Source organism: Marmota flaviventris, chromosome 12 (assembly GCF_047511675.1).
Source record: "Marmota flaviventris isolate mMarFla1 chromosome 12, mMarFla1.hap1, whole genome shotgun sequence".
Taxonomy (NCBI): Eukaryota; Metazoa; Chordata; class Mammalia; order Rodentia; family Sciuridae; genus Marmota; species Marmota flaviventris.
In genome coordinates this window covers 22,462,033-22,474,141 of record NC_092509.1, presented here as the reverse complement: position 1 = coordinate 22,474,141, position 12,109 = coordinate 22,462,033, and the positions used below count along the sequence as shown (strand labels likewise).

Below are 12,109 nucleotides of genomic sequence, written 5' to 3'. Positions count from 1 at the left end.
CTCATCTACCTGGGGTGACAAAGACAGAGTTATGGCTTTGGAGACTGAAGGAAAACAAGTGTGGAACGGCCTGATTAGGAAACAGGGAAGGAAATAGGCCAGGACTGAGATTAAACGTAAAGTGAAGATGGTGGGCACCTCCAGTAATGAATCAAATACTTACATTATGTATTGGTAAAATATCATTCTATTTTATATCAAAATTATATTTTATATTATAAATATTCATAGTCACATGAAGTTATATTTATATTAAAACTATTTTATTTTTTATTATTTATTTTTTATTTCTATTTTAAACATAAATTATATAAAATATAAAATTATAAATGTGAAATTTTATAAAATATAAAACTATAATTATATTAAAATTCTATTTTATATCAAAATTAGCATATTGTAGTAAAATGATAAAATTTTCCATTGTAAGTGTGCAATTCAGTGGCATTAATTGGATTCACTAGTGTCAATTTCACAACTGCTTCCTCACCCCAAGCTGGAGCTCCATAGCACTAAGCAAAAGCTCCCCCGTAGCCAGCTGCCACCCTCTGGTAATCCCATTCTATTTTCTGTCTCTATGAATTTGCCTGGTCTATATAGCTGGTATTATTTACTGTTTATAAAGCATGATTCACAGAGTGAGAAGAATGGAGGGATATGGAGAAGGTAATCAGTCTTGTGAAGATGTTCTATGGATGAAGAGGTCATTCCTAAGCCAAGCTCTCTTCTTTAGTCCATCATAGGGCATCCACTTACAAAACCTTTCTTCGATGTTACAAAATTAGTATAATGCATTAGCCTCAAGGTGATTCAAATCCACTATTGAACTCCTCCAAACTCTACTCAGAACTTAGCATTTTATTTATCATGCATATGTATGCAGAAGTGAATGTCTTTTTTTTCCCCACCCAAATGATCACACAGATTTTTAGTTGAGTAAATATTTTTCTTTTAGTGGTCTGTTTCCGATGATGTTATTCATCTGAATCTATGCTGTCTGAAATAGAAGTTCCTAAAAATAGTACCTGTATCACTTAGAAAGATGAGAGGTTTTGCTATGAAGATACAAATAAATAACCACTCTGCTTTATGTCAGTGGTAGGTGATGTGAACAGATCCCAGGGGGTGATCCAATGAGTCTCTGTAGCATTAAACTCGGTTATTTTTAATGGAAATAGTTTTTCTTCCCAGTGAAAGTAGATTCTAATAAGAGACTCACTGGAAGAAATGTCCAATATTGCAATTGTCTTCCCAACCCAACTTCCATTTTTACTTTCTGTGAAACCCCAGCAAGAATGGACAGAATTCCTGGGCAAGAGTGAGTTGTGCATCTTCCTGTAGCTGGGGGCGGGGGGCGTGGCTTACCAGAGACTCTGAACTGAGAGCTGTAGAGAGGAAAGTCTGCAGCCACAGCATTAACCAGGCCTGGCACTAGCTGCTACCCTCTAAATATGCTGAACCAAGCTATCAAAAGGGGAACTGCTTTCATGCTATCTCACTTCCCCAACTTACCACCTCCAATCCAATTGCCTTTAATGGCCACCTTTGACCTCCCTTTCTCTCCTAAAACTAGAGGTCTACAATTCCTTCAGTGATCCATGTGAGCTTTGGTACTGACTGGGCCTTGTTGCTCTGTGTGTGACCCCTTGTTTGTGACTGAGTCTCCCAAAGAGACTATAATCTTCTTAAATAGTGTGTTTTAATTCATTGACATCATGAAATAGTACCATTTTGAAGATGAGGAAATTGGACTCAGAGAGGTAAAGTAACTTGCCAAAGGTCACAGAGCTGAATTTAACCAGTGGTTGAATTAGTCTTTCTTTCCTAGAGTTATCTGAATGGACTTTTCAGGATTTTGTTTTTGTGTTCTCTGCCCTTTGCTGTTTCATTGTTAATCAGCACATCTTTGTTTTAGGGACCCTTCTCCGTACCAGACACTATAAGTTATATTTTAATTTTTTTAATTGTAAGCACATTTCAGGCCCTGCCTGCCAGAGATAATCTGTAGGTTCATGGAAACCATTTAGTGAGACGTTTTTTAGATTTTCAACTTCAGAGAGCTATTTGCAATAACAAAGCCAAAGATGTGAGCACACCAGAGTTTTGAGTTCTAGTACTTTGTGTGTATCCTATGGGAACTTGCAAACATGTGATTAAGGAAACAGCTACAAGAATGCTCACGGCAGTATGGTCTATAAAATGAGGAGGTTTGAACATTAGTAGAACAGATAGTTTGCAGTACGTTTGTTTTCAAGGATTACTGTGAAGCAGTGGTTCCCAAAGTGTGGCCTGGGGAACCCTGGAGGACCCTGAGACCCTTTCAGTGAGTTTTCAAAGTTAACTGACTTCACTGTGCTACCAAGGTCTGCCCCCCTTCTCAGTCTTACCTCGTTCAGTGAAGTACTCCAGAGGCTGCGTGTTCTGATAGTGACAAGAATACAGAGTCCACTATAAGAAGACAACTGTCTTCTGTTAAGCCAGACTTTCAAGAGAGTTGCAAAAAATGTTCAACACCACCACTTTTTTCAACATTTATAATGCTTTGGAAAATGATTACATAGCATATGTGTTGTTTATTCTTAATGTGTTATGTAATGGTTTTTATTAAAAATTATTTTAACTTTCACTCCACTTTATTTTCCAGTATGACAAATATCAATAGACATATTCTACATACACCAAAGCTCTTTGGCATCCTCAATAATTTTTAAGAGAATAAAGGAATCCTAAGACCAAAAATCTTGAGCTTAAAGTGAATAAAATGAGACTATGTGTTCCAGCACAATGAATCTTGCAAACATGATAAATGGAGTTGCAGAAGAATATACATAGTGAATCATATTCAGTTTTAAAGCCATAAAGCATGCTATTTGAGGAATATATATTTTAGGAATACATAGATATGGGTTATCTATGTATTACATATAAAATGGCAGGGATAATAAACTCCAAATTCTGTGTAGTAATTGGTGATTAATATGGATGCAAAAGGGATACAATCACGTGGTAGACATTAGAGACTTCAAATATATTCATTTGGGTTTTTTTAAAGTTGAATTATAGGTATAAGAATGTTCATTAAGGTTTTTTTTTATATTTTTATATGCCTAAAATGATTTACTATATGATGGTAAAACTAACAGCTACACGCAACTTGATGAGAGGAAAAAACACTTGATTAAAATATGGGCAAGGGACTAGAAGAGACATTTCTTCAAAGAAAATGAAAAAGTAACCAAAACACACACACACACACACACACACACACGCATGCACACACACACACACACACACATATGAAAAAATGCTGAGCATCACTAATCATTAGAAAAATGCAAATTGTAACCACGGTAAGACATTGCCTCCCACCCATTCAGATGCTTACTATCCCAAAACCAGGAAATAACAAACATTGGCAAAGGTGGGGAAACTGGAGACTTTGGGGACTCTTTGGGGAAGTGTAAATTGATATAGCTGCTATGCTAAACAGTGTGGCAGTTCCTCAAAAAATTAAAAATACAACAACTGTATGATCCAGCAATATATTCAAAGGAATTGAAAGCAGGGTCTTGACCAGGTTTTTGCACACCCATCTTCATTAACAGCAATATTCAAGTAGCTAAGAGGTGCAAACGATCCAAATATCTATTGACAGATGAATGAATGAATGAATGAATGAATGAAGTGTATACATGCAATGAAATATTACTCAGTCTTGAAAAGGTAGGAAATCCTTCCACGTGCTGTGACATAGATGAACCTTGGGAACATGATGCTATGTGAAATAAACCAGTCACAAAAGCCAAATACTATATGATTCTACTTATTTAAGATATGGAAGGTAATCAAATTCATAGAAACACAAAGTTACCAGGGTCTGGAAAAGGGGAGAATGGGAAGTTCCTTTTTAATGGGTGCAGAGTTTCAGATTTGCAAGATGAAAACATTTTGGAGATGAGTTCATAACAACATGACATCAGTAACACTGCTAAACTATACACTTGAGATGATTAAGACAGCGAATGTTATGTTAGGTGTTTTTTTAACCACAATAAAAAAAAGAGAATAGCTATAACAAGAATTTTGTGGGATCTAGACATTTCCAGATTCCTTGTTGCTATTCCATTTCTGAATTAATCTTGAATACCTTGCCCAGAGCCCTTGCCTCAGTCCAGTCCTGAACATTGGCTCATGGTGAGCATTCTACCCTCCCGGGATGTCTCCACTTCCTTTCCCCCCCATAAGTCCTGTGGAGAGGGACTCCAGTGAATCCCACCATGGGATGCACAACCACATACTGCTTTCTCCACCAGGCATCAGGAACCCACCTAGGCCACTTGGACGCCCTCTGCTTTGAGAACCTAATGAACTGACTATTGTACAACTTCTTGTGTGACTCATTTATCATCCAGGACTCACGTATTGCTTTTGTCAAAGACCTATAATCAATCTCATTAGAATCAAAGTCATTGGAAGATAGAGACTATAATAACATATTGCTGTTTATACATGGTTGTTCCAGTGCTTTGCATGTAGCTGGCACAGTAGGACTGGTGGATGAAGTGGGTGAATGGGTGGATGGGCAGTGGGATCAATAGCTGAACTGAATGCACCAAGAATTAAGTGTGGCATCTTCTCCGAGCCCCTTAGTTCCAGCTCCCCTAGACTGTACTTACATTCCTTGCACCACACAAAAATTTCTTTTGGTCAGCAGCCTGAACTTGCTCTACCCCGCAAGACGCTCCTTTCTCCCTGAGCCTGTATGGAGAGTGGGGTGAGGCAGTCCCTCCTCCTTCCCTTATCCCACTGCCACCCCATTTTTATTGTTTTTTTTTTTTTGAAGGGGCAGGAGTTTGCTATTAATTGATACACAAAGACAGACAGCAGGTAACAAAAATAATAAACCCCAGGGCCTGCACAACAATGTGCGTAATGGCTAGCATTAGACGTTAGTCACTCAGTAGCTTGGAGTCCTTGGACAATCAATTTTAACCATTTTTCTGTTGTGGTAAAATATACATAACATGAAGCTGACCATGTCTGCCATTTTTAAGGGCACAGTTGAGCGACAGGAACATTTCCATTGCTATGTACCCCGCACCTCCAACCACCTCCAGAACTGTTTCATTGTCCTGAGCAGAAATCTGTTCCCACTAAACAGCAGCTCCTGATTTCCCCCCTTTCCAAGCCCTTGGTAGCCCCCACTTTGCTCCCTGTCTCTATGAATCCTCTAGGGACCTCATTTATGTGAAATCATATGATATGCGTCCTTTTGTGACTGGCTCATTTCACTTAACATGGTATCCTCAGGTTCATCCATGTGGGAACCTGGTCAGAATATCCTTCCTTCTTAGACCTGCTGACCTTCCTTTAAGACTCAGTTGCCTCTTCTATAAAATAGGATCTGAGCCCATTGGTGAGATCATGAACAGTGAGTTTAGTATGGCACACCCAGTATGGCGGATACCAACTCACCTACTCCCGTCTCCTTTCTCAGGTCCCTGCTTCTAAAATAACTCAGTAGCCAGTGCTCCGTCATGAATATTCATTAGTAAATTATGGAGCAGTTCCCAGAGTGCCAGCGTTACCAAAATAAATGACCACCTTTTTCACACTTCTCTGCCACTCCCTCCCCTGTGGATCAATAACAAGGAAAACCATAGTAGGCCCCGTCACTCAGGAGAAGAAAGTGGACAGAACCCATTGGAAGGTGGGAGTCAGATCCCTCCCGTGAAGTGAAAGAGAAGGTCGGGCACTCACCAGATAAATTCTAATAGTGAGGCCAAGCTGAATGGATCAAATCAAACAGTAAAGACCCATTTTCCATGATCTTAATTTGCTACTAGGCTTGGTCTGAGTCAGTCAGAGTTCATCCTCATGAAGTTAATTATAGTATCATCCTGTACTGTCGCCAACATATTCTGTATTCATTGCTCATTAGAAAGGACAAATCGTGACTTTGATTGACAGGGTGGCTAAGTTGTTTAAGAGGCAAATTGGTCCCATGAAAACCCTTGAGTTGAATTTGAGGGAAACAAGGCCATCCATGAATTTTCCACAATGGACGTCAAGTGGCAGGAGCTGAACTCAGAATGGGAGCTCTGTGACCAACAGCACAACTTCTCCCAGATTGATTTTCCCCATCGGTAACATATCCAGGGAAAAATGTACTGCACATCATCTTTTGATTAAACAGTGTTTTTCCCCCAAATCTATCTCCTGAGAGCTCCCCCAAAGATGGGAATTTTACTGTACTATGATCAATAACACAACCACTCCAACATACCTGAGAGGATGACGGCAGCTGTAGCCAGTTCTGAAAAATCTACATTTTCCTAACATTATGGTTTAGAGATCACTCACCTCCCTCCCACCACGGGGACGGTGGCATGCACCCTCTGTTCAGTCCTAACCACTGCCTACACAGAGCCTGCATAAAACAAACCCACTGTCATCTCCACCAGAAAAGATGCTCTTTAAGAATGAGTGACAGGAGCTGGGTACGATGATGCATGCCTATAATCCCAGCCTCTCGGGAGGCTAAGGCAGGAGCGTCGAAAGATCAAAGCCAGCCTCAGCAATTTAGCAAGGCCCTTCAAAACTCAGTGAGACCCTGACTCTAAACAAAATATATTTTAAAATGAGTAAGCACCTCTGGATTCACTTCCTGGTACTAAGAATGAGTGACAGGACAACAGTGGAGAAGAGTGAGGGGACTCCCAGTTCTCCTCCAGCCCCGGTGACTCAGCCCGGCTGGCTGGGTGTCTCTGGCAGACACTCCTTTGTGTATGTGGCCTTGTCAGAGAAGCTACAATTAAGAGCGAATTTATTTGATCATCAGTGATCATGTTTTGAGTGCCTGGAGGTGTGTGTGTGTGCTTTTCTTAGGTAACCACAAAGTAGTGGTTAGTTTCTAATAGATGAGAGTGACAGCTGCTGGTGTTGGCTGAACGTGAGGTCTGAGTGCTCATTCTGGTTACGTCCCTGGCGAGTTTAGTCATAACTTTCTTTATCCTCTCTCACCTTTTTTCCAACTTCACTCCTCGCCTTTCCATTGTCAGTCTATGTATTTCCTACGTTTGGAGACAGAAAACAACCAGACGGGGCTGAGCCGCAGTGACAGAAGGTGAAGCCTATGTCACTGCTGCCAGGGATGGTCTTTTCAGATGCCTCTGCTCCACCGGTGTGACTTTTTCTTCCTTTCTTTTTAAAAGTAAACTCAGCAGGATGTGAGCTCACCAGCTACCAAGCAGACAGGAACTCATGGGCCAACTAACAAACAAGACTTCAAAGGACAGCAGAGAGGAGCCCTGCCTGCCACTAGACATTTAAGGACTGTGCTCTCCCTGGTGGGGGCACTAACGGGAGGGCTCCCTGGAGGCAGGGCCCTCCAGCCCCTCATTTGAGTCTTGCAGAAAGTATTCAGTGTACATAAAGGACTTGATGACGGTGAGGCTTCCTTCTAGCTTTGGGGACTTTGGAACTCAAGTAGAAACAGAAATTATTATATGTTTCATTTTATTTGGCAGAAACAGTCCAGAATGTAACCTGGACTTTGTGTTATCTTACGCCTTACAGATTATATATTTCTCCAGCACATTCCTAGGAATCCCTAAGGAAGATGGAGAGAGCAGCACGACCTCTATACATTTTAAGTAAGGATTTTTGAAGAACAGGACAGGCGAGTGATTTTGTGACATCTGATTCAGTGTTCCGCTGATGATCTGACATCCTAGTGTGCCCCTGCCCCCGTACTAGAAGCTAACTTTGGCAAAGAAATGGTGAAATGCAGGTGGCAAAGTAGGCACTGTATTATGCTCAAATTCTGCTCTTGTCTCAGAGGGGAAACCTCCTAACTCTAAAATTTGTGATACCAGGAGTTTCTATCAATTTTTTTTTTTATCAATACTGTATATTTCTGTTTTGTTATTTTGAAATGCAAGGGATTTTGTTTGTTTGTTTGTTTACTTTTGGTACTGGGGATTGAACCCAGGGGCACTTAAACTCTGAGCCACATCCCCAGCCCTTTTATTTTTTTAATATATTTTATTTAGAAACAAGTTCTCACTGAGTTGCTTAGGGCCTCACTGAGTTGCCAAGGCTGGCTTTGAACTCAAAATCCTCCTGCCTCCGCCTCCCCAAACCACTGGGATTACAGGTGTGCACCACCATTCCCCACTGAAATACAAGTATTTTGAGGATGAAATTCATATTTCCCACCAGCATATATCTATAATCCATGAGTTGTTGCTCATGGTGAATATTTCTGGTATGATTGTTGTTATTGAATAGATCACTTGTAAATTGCTCCTCAGTATGAGGACACCGGGAGATTTCTCCACGATGATCATTTTCTGTCTGTAAATGCATTAGCCTCAGCACAGTGGTGGGCCAAGCTTTGTGGTGAGTCCTCAGGCTCCACAGAGTGCTAGGACTGGGACAGACGGGAAAGATTCATCTCCACTCCTTCATCCTATGGCAAGAAGCTGACACTCCCAGAGGTCAAGTGATTTTTCACAGGCTCACCCAGTTTCTCATGGGGCTTTGTATGGACTTCCTCGATGTTAGAGAACATACTAGAACTGGCCACAGTTAGAACTGTACTCTCTCTCTCTTCAGCCCAGGTTCCTGCCTCTGACAGTCAGTAACATGCTAGGAAAAGTGTGTGGTTGCCTCCCTTGACCTTAAATGTAATGGTACAGAATTGCTTTGGGCTCAGCATTTTAATAAGTTCATGTCAAAGCCAGATACTATTCAGAGAATAGAAAAAAAATCATTTGAAATTTGAATATGAATATATTTGGTAGAAAGAGCAAAAAGTAAATATTACTTGGTATGGAAAATAGAAGATTCAGAGGTGGTTTTACTACATAGCACTGATATAAAAGAATAATTGAAAAGAGAATGCTAGCTAGCAATTTTAAAATTCTCACTCAAAAGAGGAATAGGCTTGGATTATGGCAGGAGAATTTTTGTTTAGTTCTTTAAAAAAATGATAAAAAGTAGTAATCAGCAGCACTTAATCTAGATTCACTATCATTCATCCCAACCTCACCTAATTTCCATCTTTATAGAATCACTAGATTAGCAAACCATTAGACTTAGGAGAAAGTATCTTGATTTCATTTAGATATTTACCAGAGTACCTCAAAACACTCCTGTTGGAAACATGGAAATACCTAGGTAGTATCCAGGGAGCAACAACTCATTTCAGATCCAGGAAAGAAGGGTCTGTGATGGCAGCTCACAGTGTTCTGTACTGAGTCTGCCCTAGTCATTAACATTTGCACACTTAAATGTCTTTAATGAAAACTCAGAAGTCAGGTCAAAGTTACAGCTGGCTCTACAAAAGGAGGGACCAATAAAATGCAGAGTCAAGATGGTGATAGAGCCTAGAAAATTAGGCAAAGACCAAATGAGATCTAACTTTGGTTAAGGTGGGGAAATATGACTTTAAGTGTGACTTTAGAACATTATGATGAGCAGGATTCCAGAGTTTTAGTGAACTAATGCTTCTAATATTTCTAGATAAGTTAACAGCACAATGTAGCTTCTACAAAAGTCAACTCATTCACATTCTGCATGGACAAGCCTTCAGTGGCTCATCAAACTCTAACCTCTCTTGCTCAAATAATGTCTGAAGAATACTGATTATTCTGGATTTTTTAAAATAAGTATACTGACACAAAGATGCCCAATAACATCAGTCATTAGGGATATGCAAATAAAGATAACAAGAAGCTACACTTCCCACCCATTGGGATGACTATTACCAAAAAAACAGAAAATAAATGCATATGATATTGTAGAGAGAATGGAAACTTCACACACTTCCAATGGAAATGCAAAATGGTACAGTTACTATGAAAAACGGTATGGTAGTTATTCAAAAAGTTAATCAGAATTTCCATTTGATCCAGAAATTCTACTCCTGAAGTATACTTGAAAGAATTGAAGCAGGGACTCAGAAACCTGTGCACCATCCTTCATAACCACAAAGTAGAAACAGCTAGCCCATCAACAGGTGAACAGATGAACAAAATGTGGTGTTATCTTTACCATGGAATATTATTCAGCCTGAAAATGAAATTAAATTCTGATACATGCTACAGTGGGGATAAAGCTTAAAAAGATTGTTAAGTGAAATAAACCAGACCAAAAAAGGACAAATGTTGTAGGACTCCACTTCTCTGAGGTACCTAGAGTCATCAAATTCGGAGTGAGAAATTGGAGTAGGGGTGACCAGGGGAGGTGAAAGGGGGATGGGGTGTGTTTGTGTTCAGTGAGTAGAGTTTCTGTGTGGGATGATGTAAAAGTTCTGAAGATGGATGGCGGTGGAAATGGACCTATGGCACTGAATTATGCACTTGCAAATAAAAAGTGTGATGGGCTTTATGTGAATTCTACCAAAATAAAAACTTATTAAATGTGGATTAATTCTCTTGACGACAATGATTACAAAAGAGAATATTGAAAAACTTCATGTGTCTATGCAAAGGTCATTAAGACCATGGGTCTAGAAACTTGAATAAAGAAAAATAAAAGCACTGGGGAAACTTACTGTCAAGAAGAGTGGGCAGAGAACAGGCCAGCTGCCCTGAACTAGCTGAAAGGACCTGCTATAGCAAAGGTGTTGCCGGGACCACTGGGAGAAGCAATATGGGGAAGGTAAACTTCGGAATAGAAAGAACACTAACCAATGAGAACTGTGTTTTTAAGAACATCGAAGATGTCAGAGTTAAATGCACAAGTGAGGATTCACATAGAACAGTATGCAATCCATGATGTGAAGTGTTGTGTTGAAGGATTATTATTCATAAATATATCATTTTAGGGTCGAAATACATAAATTAACCCCCCAGGGGTGTAGAAGAAAAAAACAACATCCTTAGAGTTCTAAGATATGGTAGTGTAATCAGCTAATTAGTGAAGTTACAAAATTAGGGTCCAAAGAAAGGAAAGGGGGCTAAGGATTATACTCACTCATATTTTTCCCTTGTATTAGAGAACCATCATGTTCATGGTCATGGCACTTTCAAATGTAAACAAATTAAAAGTGCTTCCTTATTTGGACACAGTGGTACATGCCTGTAAGCCCAGCTACTCTGGTGACTGAGGCAGAAGGATCGAAAGTTCAAGGCCAGCCTGGGCAATGTAGGAATCACGGGGTTCCAAATAAAATAAAAAGGATTGGGGATGTAGCTCTGATAGAGTGTTTGCGCAGCATTCACAAGGCCCTAGGTAGTTTGAAATAGGGAAGCATTTACAAATGCTTAGATAGCCTAGAATCTGAATCTAGGAGGTTTAGTCTTATTCCAACCCCAACTTTCCACCAAGTCCATGACTAGAGGATTAGAGAAGTGCTCTTTCAGACCTGTGACACCCTGGTGACATCAACAGGACACCACACCCAAGAAAGGAGAGTCTATGTTGTTTGATTCTATGTTCTGACAGTGGAAGGAACCAGAAGGGAGGTGTCTTGCTTTAAAAAACCATTCTCCAGCCCTTCAAACCGCGAGCTGGGCCTACCATGGATTTGAATGGCAGACATCAGTGCCCACCATGTTTCCTCTCCCTCTGCTAAGAGCTCGTTCGTTCCTGGGCAGAACCCAATCCCAAACCAGCGAGGAAACAGCAGCTTGGTTACCCAGTTTTGGCTCAGTTTTTGAGCTGCTTCCTTACTGCATTGCCCTCCACACTCAACCACTCCTGCCCCCTTCCTGCAGCCCCTGCCCCTGGTTGGATGGCCAGAGCACTACTCAGTGGACCTCCACTTGGGGCAGCTTTCTCTGCTTCAGAACCCAAGCAGCCATGCAAGATCAGGGCAGTTAAACGGGGACTGGAGGCAAATCTTGGTGAAGCCAGAGCCAAGGGCCCATTCTCCTTCTCCTGGAGGCAATGAGTACATCCCTCCTGCATGTCCTCTTCTTTCCTATTTTCTACCCCCTCTCCCTGTTTTGCCTGAGGCCAGAAGATGTTCTGTTCCTGCCACTGGCTTTTTATTCCCCGGGGTATCCCCAGCAAGGAAGCCCTGAAGTGCATGCAGAGGTCTCCAAGGAGGAAGTGTGGGAAGGGCAGAAGAGGAACTGGGGAAAGCAGGGTGTGTCCT

The 12,109-nt window shown here is 40.8% G+C and overlaps 1 protein-coding gene across 1 annotated transcript in view; it reads left to right on the top strand.

Annotated features, from left to right (window-relative positions):
* Prkcq (protein kinase C theta) overlaps positions 1 to 12,109 on the top strand; it is a 126,309-nt gene that overhangs the window by 18,419 nt on the left and 95,781 nt on the right. The gene's annotated exons all lie outside the window — the stretch shown is intronic.